Here is a 15382-nt window from a genome sequence, read left to right as displayed (position 1 = left end):
AGCGCGGGCTCAATCAGCGCAAGGGCCACGTGGGAGCTTAGAAAGGTGCCTGCACACAGTAGGCGCTCAAGCACATCTTTGTTGAAAGAAAGGGAACACAGAATAAATAGTAAACGAATCATCACAACCAAACTGCTATAGAAATTCTTGTTTCCTACCAGGAAACTACATGTTTTGCAATTAAAATAGTTGACAAATTTACTTAACTGAAGAATCCATGTGAATGATTATGGAAAAATCTCAGTAACCATTTCTCCTCATTCACAGGAGATTACTGGAAACATGAAAGGACTTCCACTGCTTTGCGTTTCTAATCTCTACTTACTTAAAATTATAAGGTAAGGAAAACTTCACATTGTGCGAGGTGAAAATTTCCTACCATATTCAAAGGGCCAGAACTGTTTGCTTTCCACCGGAGTGTTAACATGAGGGGAACAAAGGGCTTTGGGATATTTGAAATCTATTCCTGACCCACAGTGTGCATTCAGGTTTTCACTGTTGTGCTACCAGTTATCACTGATAAATATTTCCTCCTTGTCCCACCGATATGCAAGGTTCATGCATGCTCAGTTTTTAAAAATCTTACTGTACAAGGCTTTGTGACCTCTAATCTCAGAAAACTGCAATCAGTTTGACAAGTCTTGGCTCTGGCATCTTGGTGCCTAGAGATGGGCAGAGGTGGGTTGACCAGGAGCCTATGGAGTGATGGTCGCGGACCCCACCCTCACTTGCCAAGGCCACATCCAAGGCCCAAGTGCCAGTCAGTCAATGCTTACGGAAGACAGCTTCAGTCAATGTGTGCTTTGCTCATTTCCTCATCTTAAATAAATGCTCCATTCACTCCCTAAATGTTTGTCATTTATATTCTTTTTCTTAGACACCCCACACCTGCCCCCATGGTATAAGCTCCAATGTTTGGAGAAAAACGCTGGTCTGGAAAGCCTTTCTGCTCAGAGAGGAGAGGGGAGGAGAGGAGGGGAGGGGAGGGGAGAGGAGAGGGCAGTCTGGCACTGCCCGCTCTGCCCTGGGAAGCCGGCATGTCTGCAGCTTATGCACCATCACCAGAGCGGTGGCCAGCCACTACTTAGGTAAGGGCATAACATAAAGACTGCATTTTTAGAAATGCTATTACTCTAGCAAAAATGTGTCCAGCTGGATGAGGCTGGAGGAGAGATCAGAGACAGGAACAGGGAGCATTTAGACTCGGGCAGAGGCAGGCCTGGGTGGTCAGGGAGGTGTGCGTTACGGGTCTCCTGAAGCTGAGGGACTGGAGTAGGTCAGCACCAGCGAGGTGCCTGGACACAGGACAAGTTTGGGGCTGTGCATGTTGACCTTCAAGTGACAGCCGCACGCCCAGGGGTGAAACGGAGTGGCAATTATTTGAGCCACAGTATTTACTAGGACCGAAAAGAAAGTGTGTGGGAGAGACTCAAGCATCTCCCTACAGTAGGGAGATCTCTTGCCGGGGAGAGGGGCAGTGGAAGGCGAGGCACAGTGATAGTGGACACAAACAGGCAGGTGTGGGCTCGGAATCGGGGTGGGGGGGCAGCGGGGGAGAGGGAGGCTGACAGCAAAGCATGCCGAAGAAAGGTCGCAGAGAATGAGTAAGGAATGAGCAGCAGAGTGTTTCTTTAAGAAGAATGCTTAAACACATCATTTCTCTCTTGGTTACCTTAACTTGAGATAATTTTAGAGTGTATTTTGGAAACATGGGAGACAGGATCCAGGTTTCAGTAACGCAGGAGAAAAACAAACTATCGCTGTTTGACTGATTTAATACTGAGAGTGCTATGCAAGGCAGAAAAAATGTGAAAATACATTTTAAACTCATTACTCATGCTGGCTCTAATTCATTCCGCAACTCTATAGGAAAATTCCTCTCCAGGAAGGCTACTGCATGGAGGGAATGCGCTTGTTTTTTCCTCTTTGGCATTAAGGAATGGTACAAACACTGAGAGACGTGGCCGGCGTGGTCCTGCTACTTCTCAAGTTCTCGTTCCTGAAACTTGGGAGTTACAGCTATGGACCGTGCTTACAGACACACATAGATGGTGCGTAATTAAATTTGGATGGGGTCACTTAGGCCCCAGATCGGCAGCTTGTGTGTGAGTTACAAGGAACAATGTCTCTTACATCTCTGATTTTTCTAAAATCTTACACCATCGCACGTGAGGAAGAACTACAAATAAGGATTTAGCACCCCAAGTTGCCCTGCGTTCTGCTCTTAACAAGTCTAGGAAGTGAATTAAACTTTTTCTAGAACACACGCTAGCATAGCCCAAACATGGGGCCTACTGTCTCAGAGAAAGACAAACGTCAAGTGTAAGGATGCACCTAGACCTTGTCTGATCCTAACCTCAAATAAGCAGACAGACACCCCCCGCCCCGTGCAAGCTTGTGCCACAAGACGTGAGATAGGAGCAGACTGGGTCCCACTACGGTGTGTCCACTCACACCGAGGGGCGCACGCTGCGTCTAACTGACCCCAAGCCATGTGAATCGGACTTCATCGTCCCTTTGCTGATAGTTGCAGAAATATATCAAGAGCAGGCTTCAGTGTATAACAGTAAGGGGGGCCTGGGGACAGAGCACCAGGCTTCCGTGCGATCACCCTTAGGACACGGCCACATCCCACAGTCTGCTTGTATTTCTATAGGAACCCATTACTTAAGAAACAGAAAAAGCAGAGTACCCTAGCAATCACAAAGGATGGGTGGGTTGAGAAAACATAATTGCCCAAGGCTACTGACCTTAAAAGGCTAGCACCAGTGCCCAGCACACCTTCCTACTCTATAATGACCCTTCAGAAATCGCCACTCGGGAGTAGATCCAAATTCCTCCTGAGTTGTGTTTTAGGCATTCTTCTGCGGCAAGAAGTGCCACCAACACTTACCTCCTGGGTTAAGTGGGGTAGAGTGGAAATGCTTCCTTGTCCCCTACTCCTAACTCCTGCTACCCACTCCCCTGCCAAGTGCAAGGAGAGGGTTTGCGCTAGAAACGCCAACTGAATCAGGAAATAGAGTGACATCTTCAACAACATATGTGCTGAGCAGGGGAAGAATGTATTGATAGTAAAGCTAAAAACTGACTGTCAGTATAAATAAGGTTTTTAGAACCCAAAAAATGCACAGAAAGTTATGTTGTGCCAATTTTCTTTTAAATTTAACTAACTGGATCCCTTTGTGCCCGTCTATTCTGTCCCTGCCATAATGGGAAACAAATCACGCCAATTCCCTCCCTCTCCGCGGACTCGGGTAGCTCGCCTCTCCTATAATTAGCTGGACATGCAACATCTAAACGCCGCGCTGGCCTGGCCCGGAGACCCATTGCTCACGTATAATTTCATAGGTCATGTGGTTATTTATATTGCTGTTATTTTTACATTTCCTGAGTGCCAGGTGGTAATGTAAATCCAGGAGCTGCGGAACGCAGAGCCTGCAAGGCAGCTCGTCAGCCTGAGCAGCTTTCGTTTGGGTGAATGGGTCCTCCCCGCTTTCTCCAGAAAGCAAAAGTGAGGAGGATAACCTTCTGCTCTCTGATGGGGAAGGTGTGGTATTTGTGACACCTGCGAGGCGTCACAGATGGCAACCTAGTGATGCCCAGCATCTCAAGAGCAACACAGAGGAGCCCCCGTGGACCTCCACCAGCTCACGCATCCTTTCTTACGTAAATGACCACTACCCACCCGCCAGATCTTGGAGAGCCTAAAAGAGCATTTATTTATTTATTTTTCATGAGCATTATACTGAGTCCATTTTGTTTCTTGGCATTTGGTCACTTTTATATAGAGCTAGTAATTGAGTCCCTCTTGGATTTTTAATAGATGATTTGCTTTAAGAATAACTACTTTGGTCCTTAAGGAAAATATAATCTATGTTGCTCCATTTCAGGGATATTAGCTTGCATTCAGCCTTGGCCACGATGCTCTAGTCCCTGCTGGCACCCCCGATCTCCTCTGCATACACCTTTAGCACAACTGGAGGCTTGCTGATTCACACACAGGTCTCACAGGACGAAAACTCTAGCTGTGAACACTAATTTCACTGGTGTGGTTGCAGCAGGTGAGAGAGAACCACTAAAATCATCAAAAGTTAAGAAAAAAATAACAGTGATGTATGCTGCGTCTTTTCAAAATCTTTGTTCGGGAGGAATCACAAAATGCACCCACCTCAAATACTAATAACCAGAAGGGCACAGGCGGGGCCCAACAGAAGAGGCACCAACCATATAGCTTAAGCCTGTTGTGTTAACATCTAACCGGGGAGAAACTGGACAAGCCTGGGGCCAGGACACCCAGGTGGGGGTGGGGGGTGTGCTCGGGACCCTGCAGGCCCCCAACAGTAGTCACGTCCAGCTCCTACGGAGACATTTCAATATTTTAACAACAATAGGGTGGTTCCCCGCTCATCTCTCGAGGAGCAACCCCACCTGGTGGCATGCGCTGGCGCCGAGCCAGCAACTCTGAGGCCTTCAGTAACGAATTAAAAATATCCTTATAGGGGCGCCTGGGTGGTGCAGTCGGTTGAGCGTCTGACTCTCGGTTCCAGCTCAGGTCACGATCTCAGGGTCGTGGGATCGAGCCCCGCGTCAGGGTTCCTGCTCAGTGCGGGGTCTGCTTGTCTCTCTCCCTCTGCTCCTCCCCCCCCAACTTGTGCTCCCTTTCCCTCTAAAAAATAAATAGGTAAAACCCTTTTAAAAAACAAAATAAAAAAAAGAAGTATCTATATAGATTTAAATTCTTGTCAAAATTCTTGATGAGCCACATGGACTGTGTTTTTGGTAGCTTCTGGGATTGCATCCTTTACCAAGCGCAGGCTGGTTGGTGCTACTAATTCCTTATGCGTCCAAATCATATGTGCATGTGAGGGCATTTCCCTTGAGCTGCCGCAGCGACATAACACGGCACTGACATCAGGTACTCGGAAGGGAGGAGCACCTGGGACCCCGTGCGCGAGGCTGAACCTGTGTCTCAAAAGGATGCTCATTTCATCCACTACCGAAGGAAGAAACCACCAAATGGCTAACCACCATATACCCCACAACTAAGCATCTCTCATTAATCATTGTGGTTTTTTTTGTAAAGATTTTATTTATTTATTTGACAGAGAGAGACACAGCGAGAGAGGGAACACAAGCAGGGGGAGTGGCAGAGGGAGAAGCAGGCTTCCCGCGGAGCAGGGAGCCCGATGCGGGGCTCGATCCCAGGACCCTGGGATCATGACCTGAGCCGAAGGCAGATGCTTAACGACGGAGCCACCCAGGCGCCCCTCATTAATCATTGTTAAAGTGTGTATGTTTCCATTTAAATGAATATAGAAAAATCAAAGAGAGACATCTGTCCTTTCCACGTACCCTAATGGAGTTACTCCAAAACACAACTTGATTATGTCACCACGCCTTGTGCAAAACCCTACAGTCACAGTGCAGGATGGAGCACAGACTGGTCCCTAGCACGGGGGCCAGGGCCCTCCTGCCCTGGCTCTTTCTCTCCTCATGTTTGGTCTCAAATCCCACCTTCTAGACCAGTGTTCCAATGGATATATTTACAGGCTGGGAAATCAGTTTAGTGGGTCATGATAAGCATTTAAAGATGAAGAATAGAACCAAATGAATAAAAACACAGGATTTCACAAGCTTTGAGGGTAAGTAGTGTTTCGTGACACCCAAATCGTGTCTTCATGCAAACTGTCTCTCACCGCCTGGATACACTGGAGTTTTCATGTTTCCCTGCTGTGAGCTGCTTCTGAACAGACCCCACATTTTATTTTAAAAATCCATACCTCTTAGTACAATGTCTGGCACAAAATAGATCCTTGCTGCATTTTTAGAACAAAAAATGAGTGAAGCTTGCCCTTCTTACTTGATGATCCTTCCAAACCTCTTTGAAAACATCAGGCAAACAGCAGTACAAAGTATTGGTAGTTGAACCGTCTTGCCTGGAGTTAAACTCTAATTTTTCTTAAGTCCTGAGAAGAACTGCATGTTTTGGGGCCATGTCATAGAATGATTTTATTATCTGGAGAAAAAAAAAAAAAAGGAACATTTCTCCTAAAATCGTTACAAAGGGTTCCTAGGATGGATTCAATCCTCACAGCAATGAAAATGCTCTCTGATTGGCAGCTGAACCACATTGCTGGGTCTTCTAATAATCATCAGATCAGAAAGGCGTTTTTATGATCCCTCATCACCAAACATGAGCTCAGTGCCTCTGTCCTGTGTCGCTCCTCAGCCTCTGGAAATTAGACACAATTCCAAGGCTCCATAAGTGAACGAAGGAGACCCCCTCCCTGCACACTGCAACTACACCAGTGAATTAACGTTAACAATTGGAGTTTTACTGTCTTGTATGATACGCAGGTGATTCAATAAACCTCTAGTTGTGCTCTGGTGTATGCGGAGGAGATCAGGGGTGACCAGAAGGCACTAGAACAACATGGTAAGCCTGGAATGCAAGCTAATGTCCCTGAAATGGAGCAATGTAGATTATGTGTTTCGGGAGTTATTTTTAAAGCAACTTATCTATTCAAAAATCCAAGAAGGACTCTCTTACTAGCTATATAGAAAGGTAGTTAAATACCAAGAAAAGAAATAGAGTCAATCCAATTCTCATGAAAATAAAATACATAAATAAGTACCCTTTTGCTCTAGAGGATCTGGGGCTGGGCACTGGTTGTTTCCCTAAGAAAGGACATGCAAGTGGTTGGAAGTAGATGGGCGCCCCCCCCCCCCGCTTTAAGTCAGGCGTTTGTACTTTGATGTGTCCCCTCCATCCTTTTTTTAAAAATTTTATTACGTTATGTTAGTCACCATACAGTACATCATTAGTTCTTGATGTAGTGTTCCATGATTCATTGTTTGTGCATAACACCCGGTGCTCCACGCAGAACGTGCCCTCTTTAATACCCATCACCAGGCTAACCCACCCCCCACCCCCCTCCCCTCTAGAACCCTCAGTTTGTTTCTCGGAGTCCATCGTCTCTCATGGTTCGTCTCTCCCTCCGATTCCCCCCCTTCATTTTTCCCTCCCTTCTCCTAACGTCCTCCATGCTGTTCCTTATGTTCCACAAATAAGTGAAACCATATAATTGACTTTCTCTGCCTGACTTATTTCACTGAGCATCATCTCCTCCAGTCCCATCCATGCGGATGTAAAAGCTGGGTATCCATCCTTTCTGACGGCTGAGTGATATTCCATTGTATCTGTGGACCACATCTTCTTGATCCATTCATCTGCTGAAGGGCATCTCGGCTCTTTCCACAGTTTGGCTATTGTGGACCCTCCATCCTGCTGTGAAAACCAGCCTGGCCCCATCGGTTGGAAATCTCACCTGAGAACAGTTTAAGCAAATGTAGCTCCAGCAAACAGAGGTGACGTCAGAAGGTAATTTAATAGCTGGGAGCTTTAGTTCCCTTTTCAGTAACATGGAAATGCCTTTGTAGGGCTCATAGCTTTCCCCCACTGCTTTGCCCACATCTTCTCTCTCAAACTTACTTCTTCGTGGATTGTCCATCTTTACACATCAAAGAATAATTAAACCAAAATCCCAGATGTGCACATTTGCCTGGGAAATACCCCCCTGTACCCAGTGTGTATATATGTCGGTTCTTTCATTCTTTAAAAGGAAATTTTCCTTTGAAAAATTAGGTTTGATGATGAACCTAGAGTTGTGGGTGTGAAGAAGCTCTCTTGTAGATTTCTCAGCAATTCTGGGTAATGTACAAATTCTCGGACATCGAGGTACAGTGAGTGTTCCAATGTAAATCTGTGTAATGTCAGATCTAGCTCATGCCTGCCATTGTCTGGACCCTGCACTTTTTAGGACCTAGTCACCTGAGTGGGGAGCAAAAGGAACAAGGTTGTGTTCGCTGTCTTATTACGATTAACATAGGCCAGTAATTGCAAATGTGTGTGGGTACGAACGTTGCAGATTTCAAGGAGAAACGAGAAAAAGATGGAAGTAAAAGCCAGAATAGAAAACAAATCTGTGAAGCTTCCCACACAGTGGATGCTAGGTGACCGTTGCAGACTCATGGAACAGAGGGCCGGATAAAGTGATACTGGATAGAGCTAACTCTCAGGTAGTGTGAGCTTTTCTAGGCTAATCTGAGGATTAATCATAAAAATGATTCAAGTTGGCATAAAGGACCTGAACACTGGTAGGTAATTAAGAAATAGGTTTTCCTCTGCCAATACTCTTAAGGAGAAAGAGAACATGGCACCAATCCAGCCCATCTTTAGGAAAACTTTCCACGCACCATGTCGCTTTTAAGCATTTCTTCACAAAAGGAAGAAAACCCCAGGATGTTGTATTATGTAGCAATAATGAGATGCAGATTGTCAGGAAGGTCTTTATTAACTTGCTTAAGGAGAGCTGCTGAGTGCCTCACAAGATAAAGCACCCGGCTTCTCTTTGGAGCCCCCCGTGGGAGTTTAATTCACAATCCCGTATAGAGACCCACAATACACAATAGCTGCTTGCTTTAACGGGTTGATAGCATGAAAAATATTTACTGGTTATGAAAGATAATCCACTTCTGAAAAGACTGCCTCTTTTTTTTTCTTCTTCAGAATTCCAGGTACAATAGATTCTTCTCCCGCTGACAGCGCATCATAGAACATCCCAGTTGTGATGGTTTCTCGGCTGCATTTGGCTCATTTCAGAACTGATGAGCTATTTATGCAAGATACATATCTCTGGTAAGAGCGGCATGCTAGTGGCTATAGATTCACAGCTAATATGTTCAGGTAATTTCCCAATATAATTCACACGACTCAAAGGTTACTTTTTGATCAGGTTGATCTACATAGTTAATTGTCACCATCCTCTGCTTGGTTTTGCTCCTGGGTTTCAAAGGATAACAGAGCGGCATGGTCCAGTGGACATCCATGGTCATGAGACCTGTGGGCTGAATATTTTCCCAACAAGTCCTGCTTGAGGGGCAAGGACTGGAAGCCAGACAAGAGTATTTTGTCCAGACATGTTTCTATTACCTGCATCTCTGTTTCCGGATTGACATAATTCAGAAACTAATGAATTGCTACTGTTTGTTTTTGGTTTTCGTCTACAACGTCACCAAGAGGCGAATGATGGAGGCTTTTTCGAATGTCTTTATTCCATCCCAATCATGGGGGCTTTTGAAAATCACTGGAAAGACAGAGTATGCCCTCTTCCCATATCTTTCCCTGGTCATGAGTTTCCATTTAACTTCAGAAAGGGATGATTCTCTCAGAGAGACTTGGTAGCACTTAAAATCTGTAATTGTTTGTGGAGACTGAGAATGGCCTCACGGAACAGAAATAGAAATTTCTCCCGAGTTTCGGAGAAAGGAGCCATGTCTGATTCCTGTCTCTGGGACGGGTTAGTTCCTGTGATTATGGGAGAGTCACTTAATCCCTCAAACTCTCAGATTGCTCATTAGCCAAGGGGGAGGCTAACACCTGCTTCACTTGCCTCACACAGGGCCGAGGGTCTGGGGTCATCTGCGTGCTTGGCCAACAGGAAAGAACCATTCACAGACATTGGCTATTAATATTATTAACAGAATACCATTAACAAATGTTCCATCGCATTTCCGAGTATTTTCCATTACAAGAGGTCACATGCGCATACCCAGAAGTGCTACTAACCCTCTGGGTCATCCCCCTCCTCCGGCTCTTTGCAGTCTTTGTGGGGGAAGATGTGAAGAGTTCCTGCTGAATTCCCACGTGGCAAAGAGACACAATGGAGCGCATTCAGAGCTGTGCTGTGGACCTTCCAGGTAGAAAGCTTGCCCTGCCCTAATCCCATGCAAGACAAGTAGTACCCTCTGTTCTCTCTCTGCCTTTTCGGCAGCCTTCACTCCCGTGCTCTAAGGGGCCCCGGGTACCCCGAGCTCACATGTCCCCATGCACACATGATGCCTCTCCACCAAATCAGGAACAAGCCCAGCACCAGACTCACAGGCCACTTGGAGCTCAATTACAGACCCACAAGTGGTTTATGACCCTCAGGCTAAAGCCTCTCTCCTCCACTAGAATTTCACTCACCGAAACCGGATGGACCCGCCTGCGTCCTACAGTGGGTGAGAGAGCAGGGACAACACGAATTTCTCCATTTCTCGATTCCCAGTAGCAAGCCCCGTGCTTCCACTAAGTAAATGTATTAGGGAATTAGCTCTGCGAGTTAATGCAAGTCCGTTACGGGCACCCGGTTGCACAACTGCCCTGGGGGAATTCTTGGGCACTTATAAAAAAGAAGGTGCTATAAATTGAGAGAAGAATGTCACAAACGTTCACAACAAATATTAGACATTTAAAAAAAAAAAACTGTCCCATTCATATAGAAGACAAAGAGCTTTGTGCTGTTAACGTAGGTAAGTTTGGCTACCGATCAATGTATTTAAAATGAAAGCTTATTTCTAAGTGGAGATGAGCTAAGTATGATTTGGGAGATTAGAAACACTGCAAACACATCCCGAATACAGAGGTTCCCTGTTACTGCAGAGGGACTGAGAACTTGGTGAACACAACCCTTTTCTCACAGAGAGGTAGCTTCTCCTCCTGTCAAGGTTCGGGCTCACGTGCTTGGGGAAAACCTACACAGCGCGTCCTCGCCTCCGAGCCACTTAGTGAGAGACAGAGAACTTGCTTCTCCAGGGTGTTAAGCTCATCTTTCCAAAGGACTTACTCATTTGGAAAATAAGGGACATTTAGTGTTGACTCAAAATCGTTCCAGAATGCGGAGGAATGCCTTGTTTGCATGGGAGGCAGACTCTTCTGTGAGGCAGGAAGGCAGACACATCAGTAAACTATGTGCTTGTCTGTCCACGCCCTTCATGATTTTCAAGATGCCTCAGGCCACCCCCCCACCTCATGCCCCCCCCACCCCCAAATAAATCATGACGGAGAGTGACCGAGCAGGGAGGGAGGAAAACAAGCAGCCCCTGCCCAGGACAAAGTGCTAGAAGAACCCACATAGAGGCAGGAAGCCTACGGGATGCCAAGCTCTGCATCCCATTCTGGGAGGTCGAGATTTGCATGAAACAGACCAGTTTCCTCTGCAGTGATCTCACGAGCATGCGTCAGAGACTGCATGAAGATGGTGTCCAAACTTGTGCTTCAAACACGAGGACGGAATGGCAGCTTACAGACATTGCCCTCGAGCAAGTCAAACTTCTGCCAGCAATTTCATGACATTTCAGCAATTTTAAAGCATTCTTCGTGTTACTACACAATGAATAAGTAGCTACTTAACTCGGCATGGAAGCATCTACACCTCATAAAATATTGATTTCAGAAGCAACTGTATGTCTTTTGGAACGTTGGTCTTTTAGTTCTGTTTGGGTGTAATATTTAGAGATCCACCCTTTTGGATTTTATCTTTTGTGGTAGTACGGGGGGCTGCTTGCACCAGCTGCCCATCTCAGGGGCTGCCCTCGAAGCCCGTGTAGAAGATCTCGCAGGCCAGTGTTCTTTCAGTAGAAAGCTAACCCCTGAGAATCATTTTGTCTCTATCATGAAAAATGATGCCCTGGTTTCCAGAAGCGGGTTTCTCTTCGGAGCCTCAGGCTCAGGTCAGTGAAGGCTGAAATGGATCCACTGGTCTGGACAAATTAAGGTGATGTAACTCTTATTTTTTTCTAAAGGACTTTTTAATAAAATATTTGTAAATATTTATTAATAAACTGACTTGACTTTGGAATGCACTTCACAATAATCCAGTGGGGAGCAAGGGGGGTGGGAGAGACTGGAGATGAAGCAAGACTGGCCATGGAGAGAGTTCATTCGTGTATTCCCTCTACTTCTGCGTATGTTTGAAATTTTCCATAAGGCCAACTGTAGAAAGAACTCCCTTTTAAACAAATGGCCCTAAGGGATAAAATACTAAACTGTGAGAGTTCAGCTATAGAACACTGATTTAAAACTCAAAATATTCTTACTCAGAATGTGTATGCAATAAAATAAAGCATTTGAAATGAACAGTGATTTCCATTTGGCTTGGGTGATTCTCTTTAAGCAAAAATACCTCAAGGGCTAGGTCTATTAAATACAGTCATATGTCGAGCTGTTTTTTTTTTTAGGTAGGTTTTCATCAAATAGGTATTTAATAAACATCTATATGCCAAGAAATTCTGTACATGTTTTGTTGTTATTTACAGCATTTTTAACCACCTATTTATATCTTATAAACTATGGATGAGCAATATCAAAAGTAGTAAAACAATTTTTGTAAAAATATTCTGCAAATCAGACTTTTCCTTAATTCAGCCGGGCTCTCCTCCTTCCTTCTCCAGATGTCGGAGGTGTGCCGCATTTTTGTCAAAGTCCTATCAGCCTGGTCTTTTCAAAGAGTGGAGAATGACATGCTCATTTTATTTCATGTTCTAGATAAATGCAACCGGACTCTGGGATACCATTTGGAACAATGGAGCACCCTAGTGGCCTACACAAGCCAATGAATCTCTCCTTCCATTCGAATTAGGTCTCACGATTTTTGAAACTAAGCAACTAGAAATAATTGGCATAATATTAGTCATATTATATCAGATGAAAAGCATTTTGTGACTGAATGGGATAATTGCATCTAGAAAGGCATAGGTAATTAAACATTTAGTCACTCTCAACGTTAAGGGCCAAGTGGCCCACATACGCTATTCCAAAACCGTATATATACTCCCAAGCTGTCACGTACGTGTTTCGCATTTTTAAATTTGTGAAACTGTTTTCTCCACCCCAACTCTAGGACTCCGACTTGTTGCACCTCAGGCAAGCAAACGCGAACATTTAAACCCTTGCCCTGTTTCCTGTTGTCTGAGGCACCACCGTGCTGGTCAATAGAACTGCTTCTGCAGCAGAATCACTGCACTCGAGTCATGTGACGTCACGCGCAGGAGGATGGCGCTGAGAGCAAGGGGGTCTGCTCTGTGCCTCAGTTTTCCCATCTGTGAAATGGGGATCTTAGTAGCAGAGAGCTTCTCATCTTGAGAGCATTAAATGGGTCCTGGAAACAATAACTGCCCAATAGGCACTACAGCCATTGGCTGTCAGCCTTATTCCTCTGGGGCTGTGGGCCCATCACCATTCGCATCCTTCTGTCTGCACGTGTGCATCCTGAATTCTTAGAATCTGAGTGACTTCATATGCCTCAGGTCGCATGCCCTCAAGTCAATAGAAAATCAACCATTTGGGGGAAGATAATACTTGTGAAATCCTATATCTAAGTCTGCAGAATAGTGATGGAGCAGAATTACACACCATAGGACTTCATGACTTCGTTACTACACACAACTCATTGTCCTTTCTATTTTAACTGGAAATGCCCACAGCAGGGTAATAGGGAGCAGTGTAATCTCAAGGTCACTTTCCAAAGAAGCGAGGGGAATATCCTGAATGCTTCTGCAAAATTTGCAGAACAATTTCCCCAGACCACAAATCCAAGAAATGAGCTGTAATTAATTTAGGTGCCTGGAGGGTGAATTAGCCACCCACTGGATTATTTGGTAAGAAAGCCATTTCAGGTGAAAATAAGAATATCTTTAAATATAAAGAGGGTAAAGTAGATGATTTAAAGCCTTAAAGGGAAGAAATCCCAAGACTACAGTAAATCATTAATAAGAGCCATTCAATTCATTCAGAAGAAAATGGATTACTGACTTCGGGATCAAATTGTGTAAACCTTAATCATCATATAGCAGCTCCAGTGATTAGCTTCAGCATGAAGACCTTTTCTCTTCCACATCTTATCTTTAGCCCCCTTTATTCTAAAAGAACAACCTGTAAGATCCCATGAGAACATGCCATGCAAACGTGCAAACCTATTTCCCACATCACGGACCATCAAGAATTACCAAGTTTTCAAATGTGGAGTTGGAGCTCCAGTAATCTGGTGTGTGAGGATGACCTGGTTTCATATTGTTAAATTTTTGGTTATTACAGCTACCGTGCTGGGGCAGAAGTTGCCAATTCATGTATTTATGAGAAAGTCATAAGTGACTCGAGCCAATTTTTTCAAATGAAGAGTGTTTTGTAAAAGCCCACGGTAGAAAAATAGGTATTTTATAATTTTAGATTTGAACTAACAGTGCTGTACTTGAGGTTTTGATACATGTTCTCAAATACTGGCTAATTCCGCCACAGGGAAATATAATTAGCAAATTCGTGCACCGTGCCTGGAGGCTCCACTGTACTTCTCACTACACTGAGTCCTCAGCTCAGGGATTTCCAGATGATGAGGTATGTCTAGAAATCCGTTCACTTCACTTTCCTGAATAGAGTCAAGAAGAATTCACCCAATTCCTAACTATGGTAAAATGAGCTTTATGAGGTTTTAATTAACTTTTAGTTCTAAAAGCAAATATTAATTTGTGCATTTAATGCTTTTCTCGTAGATTCCATTTTGTTCCTTCAAATATAATACATGACTTGTGAAATTCAAACATTCTTCTACTGACAAAGACAATTTCATTTATTAGTGGCTCTATACTTAAAGTGTTAGTAAAACAAACAATTAGCATATTTATCTGAAGAATAAATAGGGAGTAGGTTATTTATTCATTTGCTAAGTGTTGTTACCTTGATCTACTTTTCACTTATTCAGATTGCTTTCTGGATTTTCTAGAGTTTTTGTAATTTTCCTAAATGGAAAAGTAATTTTCCTAATCAAATAACGAAAGCTAACATGTTTATGTATTTTCTTTTGGAGAGACAGCAAGTGAATGTGTATATAAAAAGTTACGTCATCAAGCAACATTTTATTTCCAATCCTACCACTTGACCTTGAGAAGGCCTTTACCTCTTCACCTCCAAGTTTCCCATCTCAGTCTGTAAAGCGAGGATGTTAATAGTTGCCGTTTACCCGAAGGGGTGGGTATTAATGGCATCATGACTAAGGAGACCTGTTAGAACTTCCTTAAAGAGAAGAAGCTTTATATTAACGTAATTTTTCCTCAAAACACAGAACATTGGGAAATACCTTGGTTTTGTATAAAAGCCTTAGGAGGTTTTTTTTTTGGAAGATGATTTACGTTATTTGTGATTATTATGCGAACCTTTGCCAAACAACACCACTGGCACAAAGGTTACCTTATCTGAATGAAGTAGCATGTGGTTAGCAAAAATTCCTTATGGGGATCTTTCTGTTAGCTACCTTCCGCTTTTATAGGAACACAAAATACAAGACTCCCTTTTTTTTATACAGGCAACAGCCTGTGGCTGCACTAGTCCGGGGTTTTGCTCACTAAGTGAGTGGACTGTCAGTGCAAGCCACGCCTTAGGCTGAGCTGCTCGATGAGAACATACAGGAATTCACAGATGGGAGTTAAAATGCTCCGTGGGTGGTGCATGAACAGAAGAAAAATCATTCATCCAAAGCAATATCAAGGTGAGCAGTATTAAGTACAAGGT

The 15382-nt window shown here is 44.2% G+C and overlaps 1 protein-coding gene across 1 annotated transcript in view; it reads right to left on the bottom strand.

The window, feature by feature from the left end:
• Positions 1-15382, bottom strand: part of MYO16 (myosin XVI) — a 441479-nt gene that overhangs the window by 45317 nt on the left and 380780 nt on the right. The window lies entirely within an intron of this gene.

Source organism: Eumetopias jubatus, unplaced genomic scaffold, assembly GCF_037043125.1.
Source record: "Eumetopias jubatus isolate StellerSeaLion01/CBP00866 unplaced genomic scaffold, mEumJub1_p1.0 scaffold_3, whole genome shotgun sequence".
NCBI classification, from domain to species: Eukaryota; Metazoa; Chordata; class Mammalia; order Carnivora; family Otariidae; genus Eumetopias; species Eumetopias jubatus.
The sequence above is the reverse complement of the archived record's forward strand: the minus strand, read 5'-3'. Positions and strand labels throughout refer to the sequence as shown.